At 42.3% G+C, this 14551-nt stretch overlaps 1 pseudogene; it reads right to left on the bottom strand.

The window, feature by feature from the left end:
• Window positions 1-14551, bottom strand: part of LOC127094812 (probable LRR receptor-like serine/threonine-protein kinase At1g53430) — a 114326-nt pseudogene that overhangs the window by 34141 nt on the left and 65634 nt on the right.

Below are 14551 nucleotides of genomic sequence, written 5' to 3'. Positions count from 1 at the left end.
TAAGGTTTGACAAATCCACCGGATCATAATAAATTGTTATGGTGGAGACCTCCTCTATCCCTTCTTCAGCCCTCTCAATCATAATAACCCCTTCGTCCATCAGCCCTTGGACACACTTCCTCAGAAGCTCGCAACCGTTCTGAACAACCCGACATCCAACACAATCAACACCACAGCCCGGGTAAACCCCATTCTTCAACAACTGCCTCTTGACCTCAGCCAGAGGCGTCTTCAACTGACTCACATCAGACAGCCCAACTCTATTCTCCTCGGAGATGGCATTCACCCCCCTCTGACCATGCGCGGGCATGGGATTTGCATTGACGTTGGGAGATGGAGCAAAATTAATTGCCTTTGAATCCACTAAATCTTGAACTGTGTGCTTAAAAGCTTTACAGTTCTCAATATTATGCCCAGGCGCACCTGAGTGGAATTCACACTTGGCGTTCTCGTCATAGCTGGCTGGCCTTTGATCAGGTCTCAAAGGTGCCAGAGTTCTGGTTTGCACTAGCCCCAAATCCTGCAACTTCTTGAACAAGAAAGCATAGGTCACCGAAGGCCTATCAAATTGACGATCCACAGCTCTGCCCCTGACCTGATAACCAGCCCTTTGCTGCCTCTGTTGAAACGGTTGTCTCTGGTGCTGTTGCTGTTGCGGTGCAGGTTGAGGCTCGGCAGGTATAGTTACCGCAGCAGTGTGCTGGAAGTAACGGTCCCTACTGGGTCTATGTTGAGTATAAACAGCGCTTGTGTCTCCTTCCTTTTTCCTCTGCCCACCATTATTACCGAATGGCTTCTTTGAACCGGAAGAAGACGCAGAAGCAGTACCCTGGATCTTACCCAGCTTCAACCAACTTTCAATTCTTTCCCCTGCCACCACAATGTCAGAGAAATTGGTGACAGGACAACCCACCATCCTTTCCGCAAACGGCCCCTGCAGGGTCCCCATGAACAAGTCAGACATTTCTCTATCAACAAGAGGAGGTTGCACTCTCGCAGCCAGTTCTCTCCACCGCTGAGCATACTCCTTAAATCCTTCATTATTTTTCTGAGACATACCCTGCAGCTGGGTACGGCTCGGAGCCATGTCAGCGTTGAACTGGTACTGCTTGAAGAAAGCATCTCCAAGATCCTGCCAACTCTTTATATCGGAAGATTTCAGCTTGGTATACCACTCCAGGGAGCCTCCGGACAGGCTGTCCTGGAAGAAGTACATCCACAACTTCTGATCTGCCGTGTACGCAGAGATCTTGCGGACGAAAGCTTGTAAGTGCGTCTCTGGACAAGAACTCCCGTTATATCTGTTAAAAGTAGGTGCTTTGAATTTCTGTGGGATCACAATCCCCTCTACCAGCCCCATGTTAGACATATTCACCACTCCAGGAGTGGCATAACTCTCCAACACCTTGATTTTCTCAGCCAGCAGCTGAATCTCTTTGTTCCGAGGTGGAGCATTATAAGGAACAAACGGCTCGTTCTGCATCGAGAACTGATCAGCCTCTCTGTCTTCCTCCTGGTCTTCATCGAACCCGTAGAACGGAGGCACAAAATTATCCTTCTGATTCTGACCCGGTTGGCCACCCGCACCACCAAGACCACCAGCATTATTCACGAGACCCACAGTCGTCCTCTTTCCGCCGTCTCGAGATCCCTGCTCCTGGTTGGAGACTCCATCCAGGTTAACCCCACTGTTTGCTGCAGAAGCCCGCTCGAGCTTCTCGACTTTGTCTGCTAACGCTTTCTGACCAACTGCGAAACCTTGCATTATGTTGATCAGCTCGTTCATTTTATCTTTTAGCTCAAGCATATCTACGCTGGGAAGTTCCATGAGTCTGGGAGTATTTCTTCTGGTATAATATCTGTGAGGGCGTGTTGAGTGCAAGGGTACTGTTCTTCGAGCGCGAGCAATGATTCCTGTCACAATCAAGCACGTTAGTAACGAACACCTGCAAAATAAAGCACAGTTATTATGATCAATGCATGGATGCAGTGTCTATCCATATGAAGGACACTTTATCTCTCGATCCTGGCATCACTGAGACAGATAATAATCCGGCATCAATATTCTGATATTCAGCATCGGATTCATCGTGCAGATCGGAGATATGTGATTCAGCATGATACCCCCAACCATGTGTGTGCTTGTGTGAGTGCATACGGTAAAGCAAATAAAGCTTGAAGATCAAATACTGAATGAAAAGAATCATCACATAACCAAAAGCGCACAATCAGTGCCATAGTCATACATCAAGTCAAATAAAATTCAAATACAATCCTCCGAAATCAGGAAAGAAATACAAGCAAGTGAATTCCGTCAACAAGCCTGACGGTAATCCAATACAAATGAAAGATCTAACTGGATGAGGGTCCCACAGATGGCCCTATCTCATCTTCCATCCTCGCGAACTCTGCGGCGAACCTGAGCTCGGTGTTCTCCTGTTGTAGTCTTCCAACTTCCTTCTGATGAATCTTCATCTGCCTGAAGTAGTGATCTCTCTCAGCCATGTAGTGATCTCTCTCAGCCCTGATCTTTGCTTTCTCCGCTTCCCACTCTGCAGCCAGAACTCGAGCTCTAGCATCCCTCTGATCTCGGACAAGGACTTGCCTCCTCTTCTCATCCTCAATGACCTGTGACGCTCTGAACAGCTTCTCCTTGGTGATGTCGTGCTCCCTGTTGGATGATGCTAAAGCTTGGTTGATCTTCCCATAGTAGGCCGTATCCATCTCAAAGCGTTTGGCTTCCAAGGCATGTCGCTTGTCTTGATCTTCCATCTTCACTTTGATCTCTTGATTAGCTGCCTGAAACCGAGGAACACTTCTCTCCAACTCAACTTTCTCTGCAAGTAGCTGATCTCTGGCCCTCTTCATCTCAAGGAATTCTTCCATACTGACAGAAGAACTTGGTCCCTCGATCCTAGGACACACAGGATCACCTCCAGGAAATGGTAAATGTGTAACCTCGATTCTTTTCCGCAACCAATCTTCGAATAGTGGAAAATACCGACTGTTGACTTTACCATAAGGGACCTTACCCTTCCTCTGGATATTTTGCCACTCATCCAATACCTGCCTCAGCTTGGTCTGGTTACCATCGATCGGGAAATAGAGGGACTCCTGAATCTCTCGCCCGAGAGGAGGACCCTCTACAGCAAACCCCATCTGTCTCCTGAGAATCGTCGGGTTGTAATTAATGCAACCCTGAACTCCCACCAAAGGCACATTAGGTAAACTCCCACAACTGCATATAAAGTCTCGACCAGCCAAACCATTATGAGTCCAAGCAATATCATCAGCCCGCAGACCCATCAACCTGAAGGACCACTTGACCGAAGGATCAATCTGAGCAAAGGCACCTCGAGAAGGCAAATACCCCATGAACCACTTAAAGAGCAACTGAGAACAGCATCTGATCAAACCACCACGTCTCTTCTCATTCCTGTTATGCACTGAGTAGTAAACATCTCCGATCAGAGTGGGAATAGGGTTTCTCTGTATAAACAATCTGATAGCATTATGGTCCACAAAATTCTTCTGATTAGGAAACAGAACAATCCCATAAATGCTCACAGCAATCAGAGCACAAACCGTCTTCCAGTTACCCATAGCAGCATGTTCCTTGGCATTAGCCTCCAAGAAACTCAAATGAAACCCGGGTAGCTTCCCCTTTTCCTTCAATCCTTCCTTGACCATTTCCGGACACAAATAAAGAGCACGTGAAATTCCAAGGACATCTGGCTCTGCTCTGGTGACATGAAAAGGAATCTGATCTCGGATCTGAATACCCAGGATGCTAACATAATCCTCCATCAGAGGTCCCAACAGATAGTCTGGAAACACAAAGCACCTCAGCCCCGGGTCATAGAACTGGAGAAGAGTATGAATGGCACTCCTATCACTGTCAGTGAGTCTGAACACTATCTTCAGGATACTACCGTATGACTCTCTGAACATCCCCACATGGTTGGGTGTAATCAATGCTATCATCTCCTTCAGCACACCAATCTCTGGATCGAAGAAACTGTAGGCAATGTTGTCTTTCAGACCGGTCCTCATCTCTGAGCAAAGAAAGTCTCTCAACCAGGATATCAATAAAAAATGTCCCTGCATATGGATAAACATGTGTTAGATGCAATTAATGCAAGATGTAATGATGCTGATGAATGAATGCAATGCGTTGCCATCCTCCAAGCCATCTGATAATCTGCACTGAATCTGATCTCTGGACTGATCATAACCATCTGAGGAATGTACCATCACAAATCTGACCCACGGGTTCCGAAATAAACGGAAGAAAGATACATCATCATCATCAATCTCTGAGCAGACATTCGCGACCATCTGAATCGGCCCGGGGAATCCAGAAATAAACGGATCCCCACTGATAAACATCTCGGCCCAGGGAATCCTGAAATAAACGGATCCCCACTGATAAATCACGGACAGCACTCCGGCGTCACGTCAATAAATGACCATAAATCCGACTTATAAATAAGATCCACGGAACAAAAGTCACCATCTGAGTCACCATCTGAACATGCATCTGAAAGAATCACCCTCCCCTCACAGGTAAATTCTAATCAGGTCATCCTAAGGCGGACAATAGTCTCGACAATCGGGCAGAGATACTCAATGGGTTTGCCCTTTCAGGTGTGCCATTGTAGCTCCCTTAAGACCGTCTAAACCAAAGATCCGGGAAATGATCGGTCACCAGAGTCAATAACTCAGATGGAGTAACTCAAACAAAGCGGAATATCCACAGAGATGAGCACTACCAAATGAGCCTCGTCCGACTTGTGGTACATCACGCCGCCAGGCACATGTTGACTTAACATGAAAGAGGCAACATGAGACCACACTAATCCTAGGTGTATACTCGGGCCTGGGTTTTAGCCCCACTCAGAACACCCACCCCACACAGAGGAACCACCTGCACAGAGGACGGCAACAACATGATAGTATGATGCATGCAAATATTAATGCAAGTATAGATACACACTGGTTAGAATAATAAATGCAATAAATCACACAACAAGCAACCTAAACTAATCCTAGAACGCTAGGAGAGACTCGCTTAGGGAAGATGGACCAGCACAGGTCTACATCAGAGAAGTCCCCAGCAGAGTCGCCAGCTGTCGCATCCTGCGAAAAATCAACCGGCGAGACTCAAATAAAAACACAACACAGAGCCGCCACTGCGCGTTATTTATCCCAAGATAGGGAAAGGAAACGCTCAGAGAAACCTGGAAAGGAAATGGTCTCGCGACCAAAGAGAAAGGGTAAGGGAGTCGGTTACGCAAGGGGAAGGTATTAGCACCCCTCACGTCCGTCGTACTCGACGGGATCCACGTTCTAAAATAAAGAATAGGTTGCTAAACATCACACACACACACAGGAAACGCAGGTGGGGTTAGGAGAAGGGAGCTCGATAGGACATCGCATCCTATGCCTACATATCTCATCTGGACGTGAGAATCAGAGCCACTATAGTTCGGCTTACGCACGCCAAACAACACAAAACATACAAACTGATGGCAAACATGGAGCCCGACGACCACTCGATGGAATTACGTCAGCATCCGAACCAAAACGCGCACAACACGGCAAACGTGGAGCCCGACAGCCACTTCCTGGACTTACGTCGGCATCCGAGCCAAAACATAACCAGATAACAAGTAAACACACACAAAAAAGAAAAAGGTTGCCCGGAGAGGTCTCGCACGACCCCCTGCCTACATACCTCGTCTGGAACGAGGATCAGGGCGATGTAGTTCCCCTGAAAGGGACTGAATTGCTAACCAGAAACCAGGGAAAGACACACTACTAGGGAGCTGGACTCGAGCCTAGTGTTGTCATGCATCGTTACCCTAAGTTCAGTTTTCTATCCTACTTGCATAAGCAAACTACTCCTATCCAGGAAAGAAGCAAGCATACAAGCATACAAAATAATTCAAGCATACATCAAATGAGAACAAGCATCTCAAACAGATATCCACATAGCACGCACTATAACCAAACAAGTGGCTCACACAATAGGTTTGACTGCCGAAGCGAGTCGTCTGTACGGGCTGGGTTTGCTCTTAACCTTGCCATTACGAGGCTAAGGTGAAGCAGATGAGAGGTGAAGTGAGGATCAGACCTCACAGCTCTTATCCCTGACCAGGGAGAGCTTCTGACAAATGAGCATGGGTCCAGAATGGGGGAACCCTTCTATACTCAGAGACTCTGGCACAATGTGCACTGCACAGGATCTTGGGCTAGGATCTCAATGCTACAACCATGTAATGGGAGCAAGGAGAAGACTCAACTGAATAGTGGGGGATAGATTGCATATCCCTACCTTCCACCAATTGCCTTGATTAAGGACTTCACCTGCTTAGGCACAAAATTAAACAATCACAATCATCGCCTCTTAAGGAGGACTTCAGACAGTTTGCCCGGTCAAATAACAGACCGGGTCTCCAGACTACATGAAGTTAGGAAGTTATACCTCAATGCAAGTTCCTTAAGCAAAGCAAAGCAAAAGTTCACAAGGAACTGAGCAACTAAAAGTACCTGGAAACAGTCAAACACAGTTAGTACTCAGACAGACAAAAATAAACAGCAAATATTAATCAGTCAGACTATACAAACTAATGCACAACAAAGGCAAGCTATGAGCTCAAGCCCCAACTTCACAACCTACAAAACGAAGTTATGTTAGTGTACAAACATCAAACAACATCAATTGAATTGACTTGGATCATTCTCCATAAACATTGCACCTTTTCATCCTGAAAAATCAATCAAATGTTAGAAACTAGACCACTAGGCCAAGCCTAGGGTCCAAAGGCAAGAAAAATTCCTAAACAGCAAGGTATATCCAACCAAACTCAAATTAATGTCAAACAAAAGCCAACACAATTAATCCCATGTCCATATCATTCACCATGTTCATTTTATGCATAAAACAAGTCAAACTAGTTCAAATGGAACACCAAACATCCAAACAGAACTATTGCATTCAAATCCATATCAAAACAAATCCAAAAAATCTCAAATAAATTATACCTAAACAGGACATATCCTAGGTCTAGCATGTCAAATTTTAGCTTAATTGGACAAAGCAAACCATGTCAATGAAAATCAACAAAAACAGACACAATTACATGCTCCAAATCACAACATCAACACATGCATTCACTTCAAAAATTCATAATTCAATGAAAACAATAAAGAAATGACTGGGACCAAAAGCATCATGTTCTATCATGTGTCTATAACCAGCAAGCCAAATTTCATGTTCATTCAATACCATATGAGCATTTCACATAAGATCTACCAACCTATGTCACACAAGCTTGCACAATTGACCAACAGAGATGAAAAATAGCAATCAATTTGAAAATGCCACATAAAATTCCACAAAAATTCACATAGCTTCTTAACATGTTAATGAACACCCCTGCAAAATTTCACATCATTCTAACAAGCCTAAGACATTCAAATAAATCCAGCAAGTTGACATAATGAGGTGTGACACAAATTGTCACACCTAGATTCCAAAATTTATAACTCAAACACCAGGAATCCAAAATTCATGAAATTTACATGTAAATAAACATCAGCCAGTATACAATTACCACAAAAAATTTCAAGCATTTCTTTGTAACCATGAGAATTTCACAATGGATATGGCAAAGTGTACCAAAATATATCACATGTTAATCAACCCTAAGTCAAACACAATTTTCACCATGCACAACTTCAATCAATAGGTCAATAAAATTCTACAGTCAATTAGGAAGTCAACAAAAAAAACCACACATTTTTCTGATCATTTAAACATTTTTTATGAATTTTTTAATGTGTTTATGATTTTTCTAATAATTATTTGGAATTAAGTTAATTAAATTAAGTGTTCAATGGCAGACCGGTAATTATCATTAGCCAGTCCAAAACGCGGCGTTAGCAATTAACGAGGTGGCGCATGGTGATTCGCTCGGCTCGGCGGGAAGCGCGATTTGAAAATTGGCAGCGAGCAGATGAACAACAGCAGCGGATTTTCCAGAATTTAAGAACAACATGAATGTTCTTCATCTCAAAATCGATTTCGCTCAAAACTCAATCAAATCTCACAAATGAATAACCGTTGGAAAGGTCTCACTCTCAGGATCTCAATTATGTCTATGATTTAACCTACAAGTTCCTAAATCTCACGGATCGATCGACTAAAGTTTCACATTCAAAGCTTCGAGTTCAGATTTCTCAACCTATAGTTCATCAATTCCTAAACTAATCACATCACTACGATCTATGATAAACAAGCTACAAAACGCACATAATCACTGGCCAAATCATTAGACTCGAGTTCTAACCTTGATTTGAAGGCAATGTTGGAATCGGAGCTTTCAAGGTGTTGTGATGCGAAACAGTCGAAGAACAAGCTTCAAGGAGTAGCCTGGAACACTCAGGATCAATGGCAATGGCTTCTAGAAGGAGGAATTCGATTTCACCATGGAAGGACCTTGCTTGAACAGTCGTGAATGGTGGTGAATTTGAGATGAATCTTCACAAACAGATGAGGTAGATGATGAATGAAGTTTGCAGCAAGAAGAATTTCGAAAGTTGATCAAGAATTGAGGAAGTTCTTGTCAATTTTTGGTTTTGGTGTTCTTGAGAATTTGAGAGAATTTCAAGAATTTGAGATCTGATTTTGGGAAATGTGTTTTTCTGTTATGATTAAATGATGATTAAGATTATATATGCTTGCTTAATCCATGCTTAAACCATCTAATTAGCCAAATGGAAATGATTAGTGAAATGGCTAATTCAAAGTAAGGGCAAAATTGGAACTTCCCATGCCAGCTCATTGCCACCTCATGGACAGCTCACACACTCTCAAAATGACATGTGTGAGCTGTTGCAACTTGTTTCACCTTCATTGGATGAGTATTTTGGAAATTCACTATGTGATGTCTAATTGTCCAATTTTCCACTTTCATTCCAAAAGCTATTTTCCAAACCACAAGGCCTAGGCATGTAATGAACATTCCAACAAGTTTCAAATACCATTTGTGAGGTGTAGCAAAAATCCCCACTCAAAAATTCCAATTATTTCACAAGTTGGACAATTTTGCCCCTGGTCCATTTAACTGTCCAGTTGAAATTTGACTTTTTGCATTGACCATTTTTGAGAAAATCCAATTATGCACCATGAAAGTACATGTCAAATGGAGTTTGTGCATATAAAGAACTTCCAATTTGGACAATCCATGTGGAAATTATGGCCTCCTGATTATGGGTCATTTTTGAAATTCACTGAGCCATAACTTGACAACCATACATGGGATTTTCAAGTTCTTGGACTTTTTGGAAAGGTGAGACCAAGATCTACAACTTTCATGTTGAACAAATTTTCATTTGAAGCTTCCTTGGACATGTAATTTTGAGGTTAAAAACTTTCCATTTTTGGAAACTTCAATTACAAGTCACTTTCTATTTTTGGCAGTTTTTGTCCTGACTTGATTTTCTTCATTCTTAAGCTTTGAAATGTCATATAACACTTGTTCCAACATGAATGAAGTGTATCCAACTCATTTCCACCTCCAAATCCATCAAATCATGTACAGTTGACCACAGTTGACTTTTTCAACTGATAGATGAATTTGGCCATGCATTGATCAAGTTAAGCTCCAATCTCCTGATGACATGGCTCAAGGGTGAAACCCTAGCCTCAATAATCTCCATATAATCATATAATGAACCCCATAACCATCACAAACCCCCTCTCCTGACCATGCCCTGATTGGCCCAATGCAACTGATTAGGGTTGACCAGTGGTCAAAACACTAATCTCAAGGAATCAGCCCCAATCACTTGATGAAATCCAACCCTGATGATGATGATGTATCACTTCAATCAAGATGAAATCCAATATCCTTGGAGAATCACAAAACCCTAATTCACAGCCCAATCCTCAGATGGCCAATGATCAGTCAATAAACCCTAGGCTTGCACTTTGACTTTCTCATCTTCCAACAAAGACTTGGGAAGATAGCTTGCACAATGTAACCACATGATATGCAACATGCAATGCCTAATGACCTAAAAATGTATGTAATATGTTAATGCTAGTCCCAAGAGAGGAGGGCAAATTTTGAGGTGTTACACCGACCAAGAACACAACCCATACTCTCATCAAGCACAGTCAGATACATGATCAAGGGTCTTGCTTTAACAGGCAGAGACATAATCGAAGGCTCAAGCAGATACTCTTTGATATTGTCAAAAGTTTTATGGAAATCCTTGGTCCAATCACAAGATTGATCTTTCCGAAGAAGCTTGAATATAGGCACACAAGTGGCAGTCATATGTGATATGAATCTTGAGATATAATTCAAGCGACCCAAAAAACCTCTAACTTGCTTCTCAGTTTTGGGCGCAGGCATTTCTTGTATTCCTTTGACCTTGGAAGGATCAACTTCAATACCCTTCTCACTGACAATAAAAGCCCAACAACTTACCAGAACGAACACCAAAAGTATACTTATTGGGATTCAAGTGGAGTTTGTACTTCCTTAAACGCTGGAATAACTTCAACAAATGCTCAACATGTTCTTCTTCATCACCTGATTTAGCAATCATAACATCAACATAGGCTTCAATTTCGTTATGCATCATATCATGAAAAATAGTAGTCATAGCTCTCTAGTATGTTGCACCAGCATTCTTTAAACCGAAAGGCATCACTCTATTACAGAATATTCCCCAAGGCGTAATGAATGTGGTCTTCTCCATATCTTCGGGTTCCATCTTGATTTGATTATAACCGGAAAATCCGTCCATAAATGAAAATACTCTGAATTTAGTTGTATTGCCTACCAACATATCAATGTGTGGTAGAGAAAAATCATCTTTCAGACTAGCTTTGTTCAAATATCTATAATCAACACACATACAGACTTTTCCATCTTTCTTCAGAATAGGCACAATATTGGCCACCCACTACGGATATTCAGAGGTTACAAGAAAACCAGCATCAATTTGTTTCTGCACTTCCTCTTTGATCTTCACTGCCATATCAGAATGAGTTCTCCTCAACTTCTGCTTGATCGACGGGAATTCTGGCTTCAACGGTAATCTATGCTCCACAATTTCATAATCCAAACCAGGCATGTCTTGATAGGAACAAGCAAACACATCAGAATATTCTCAAAGAAGATCAATCAACCCCTTCTTAGCCTCTAGACACAGTTGAGACCCAATCTTGACTTCCTTCACGTAATCTTTGGAACCCAAGTTGACTAGTTCAATCTTCTCTTCAAATGGATGAATGGCTTTTTCCTCATGCTCAAGTAAACGAGATAATTCATCAGATACTTCTTCATCATTAGTTTCTTCCTTGACCTCAAACACAGGGAAATCGAAGTTTGGAGATGGAGTAGGATCATTGTATTCAATGGGTTTGGGAACCAACCTGCATAATGATTTGATATTTTGATTTCAAATAAGTGAATTGTGACCAAATATTATGCAGATTGAAGATTATTATTTATTTATGTTTTTTGTGATTACCATTTTCAGAAAAGCAAAAAGTAAAAAAAAACACCATAGATGTGGATGAATAAAATTGTATTTTATTGATGATAATTGAAATGCCTAACAATGTTCACTTCTCCCTTAGGCATAGGAGAAGGATTTTTTTCTTAAAAAAATGAAAAAAAATTACTTGGAGCGATGAATAATAGTAGGAACATCAATAGCAACCTAATTGTTGCAAGTCTGGCCATGCGTCACAAAGTTGGGGCAAGCTTCTTCTTCATCGTCTCCATCCTCAATCATAGCAGCTGAGTATTGATCATTACCATGAATGAGCCCTCCACTACGGAAACTCGGTTGCACATCTTCAGCTTTGACGTTGAACGACCCTGGTTGAAATCCCAATCCGGCCCTATTCTTGTTCTCAACGATCTCTATCATACGACCCCACTGATCAACGGTGCCAGTCTCAATAGCTTTCTGAGCATCCATCAAAGAAGACACGGGTGCCCTAGTTTTCTTCACTTCAGCAATAGACAAGGCTTGGAACGGAGTTCCAACCTCCTCCTCAGCTTCAACATAAGAAAAGGGTGACAGGTGACTCACTAAAAGTGTCTTCTCTCCTCCAAGAACGACAAGCTTTCCGTTCTTCTCAAATTTAAGCTTCTGGTGTAGAGTAGATGTCACAGCTTCTGCTTCATGAATCCATGGCCTTCCCAATAAACAACTATATGTCGGGTGTATATCCATTACTTGTAAAGTAATCTGAAAATCACTCGGATCTATCTTGACTGGAAGGTCCACTTCACCAATGAGGGTTTTACGAGAACCATCAAACGCCTTGACAATCACGCCATTATACCTCCTAAAGGCACCTTGATAGGAAAGTTTGGACAAAGTTGATTTCAGGAGCACATTTAGAGATGACCCGGTGTCCACCAACACATTGGACAACGCGTCCTCCTTGCAATTCATCGAAATTTGAAGTGCTAGGTTGTGGTTTCTACCTTCCTCAGGAAGCTCTTCGTCACAAAAACTCAAATTATTGCAAGAAGTGATGTTGGAAACAATGTGGGCAAACTGATCCACAATAACATTGTGTTCAACATAGGCTTGCTCTAGCACTTTCTGCAACGCTTCTCTGTGTGCCTCGGAATTCATCAATAGAGACATCACCGAAATCTTTGATGGGGTTTGGAGCAACTGCTCCACCATATTAAAGTTGCTTCTTTTTATCAACCTCAAAACTTCATTATCATCATTAGTCTTCAGCTTGCTGGATTCACCATACTGACATACTGGAGAACTAACTAGGTTTACCACTGACATATCCACCTTCTTGCTGATCGAAACATCCTCTACCTCCTTCGTAAAGACCAGACCGAAGACACGACCACTACGAGTCACATTTGCAATATCAGCTATATTCACCATATAATTTGCTACGGGTAACGGAATTTCTTGACCATTCTCTATCATTGTGGCATTACATTGATAAGGCACAACTTTATCGGATGCATATGGGACAAGCCTCGTTAACCGTATTACCAACGGTGATACCGATCTATTAACATTGTTGTTGTAGCTGCTATCAATCTGGATTACTACCCGCTCAGGGGTCTTGAACACTGGCACAATTACATTGACATCATCTATATCCCTAGACTGTTGAGTTTGGATTACATTCTCATCCATCAACTTCTGGATATCTCTCTTGACAATCATACACCCACAGGGGTTCACACTACAGATTGCACAACCATCATGGTCGTGCTCACAATCACTGATCAAACACAGAGTTCTATGCATCTCCACCAATGACCTACAGATAAGTCGTACATCAAAAACTCGGAAATTACCTTGACAACCATCCACCATGTTGACAGTAGCATTACCATGAGTAGGAAATGGATTGGCTTTCACATTAGGCGCACGGTCCTCAAAGGACACCATCCCACTCTTCACAAGCTTTTGTACTTCGTACTTCAACGGGTAGAAACTCTCAATGTCGTGGCCAGGGGATCCATGAGGAAAGGCACAACAGAGTTCAGGTTTGAACCTCCATGGAAGTGGCTCAGGAATTTGGGGTGGATTTCTTGGTTGGAGTAGGTTCTTGAGAACCAAAGATGGATATAATTCAGTGTAAGACATAGGAATAGGGTTGAAAGAGACCTTCTTCCTCTCAAAATTTTGTTGTTGATTATTGTTGTTGTAGTTGGTTCTTTGTTGCGGTTGTTGTGGACACTGTTGTTGTTGAATCGGAATAGATTGATTGTTAGAATTATTGGAAAACACGGGAATCACTGAAGAAACTTGATGTTGATGCTGACGTGGTTGAGAAATCCTTCTGACGTGAGGCCTCCTCTGCCTCCCCAAAGATACTGAATTAGTTTCCCCCTCATTTCTCTTGGAGAAACTACCACCGTATTTCGTACTGGACAACACTTCTTCCTTATAAAGACGTCTTTCACGGACTCCCTCCTCTAGCTTCATCCCCAAGTTTATCATTTCAGTAAAGTCACTAGGGGCACTGGCTATCATACGTTCATAATAAAACAAACTCATGGTCTTCAGGAAAATCTTTGTCATCTCTTTCTCTTCCAATGGCAGATTAATCTAGGCAGTAAGTTCCCTCCACCTTTGGGCATACTCTTTAAACGTATCTTTCTCTTTCTGAGAAATAGACCTCAATTGGTCTCTATCAGGCGCCATATCAACAATGTACTTGTGCTACTTCATAAAATCTTCATCCAAATCGCTGAAAGTACGGATACTTGCACTATCCAATCCCATATACCATCTTAGAGCAACACCAGTCAAACTGTCTTGAAAGTAGTGGATCAACAGCTGGTCATTATCAGTTTGAGTCGACATTTTTCTGGCATACATAATAAGGTGGCTTAGTGGACAAGTGTTTCCCTTATACTTTTCAAAGTCAGGGACTTTGAACTTCATCGGGATCTTCACATTGTGTGTAAGTGGTTTGGTTGAAAGAGATGTTTGCTAAAAAATAGAATGAGGGGATGAGAAAAGA

The sequence above is a fragment of the Lathyrus oleraceus genome, chromosome 6 (assembly GCF_024323335.1).
Source record: "Lathyrus oleraceus cultivar Zhongwan6 chromosome 6, CAAS_Psat_ZW6_1.0, whole genome shotgun sequence".
NCBI lineage: Eukaryota > Viridiplantae > Streptophyta > Magnoliopsida > Fabales > Fabaceae > Lathyrus > Lathyrus oleraceus.
Note: the sequence above shows the minus strand (reverse complement) of the source record. Positions and strands in the feature narration are given on the sequence as shown.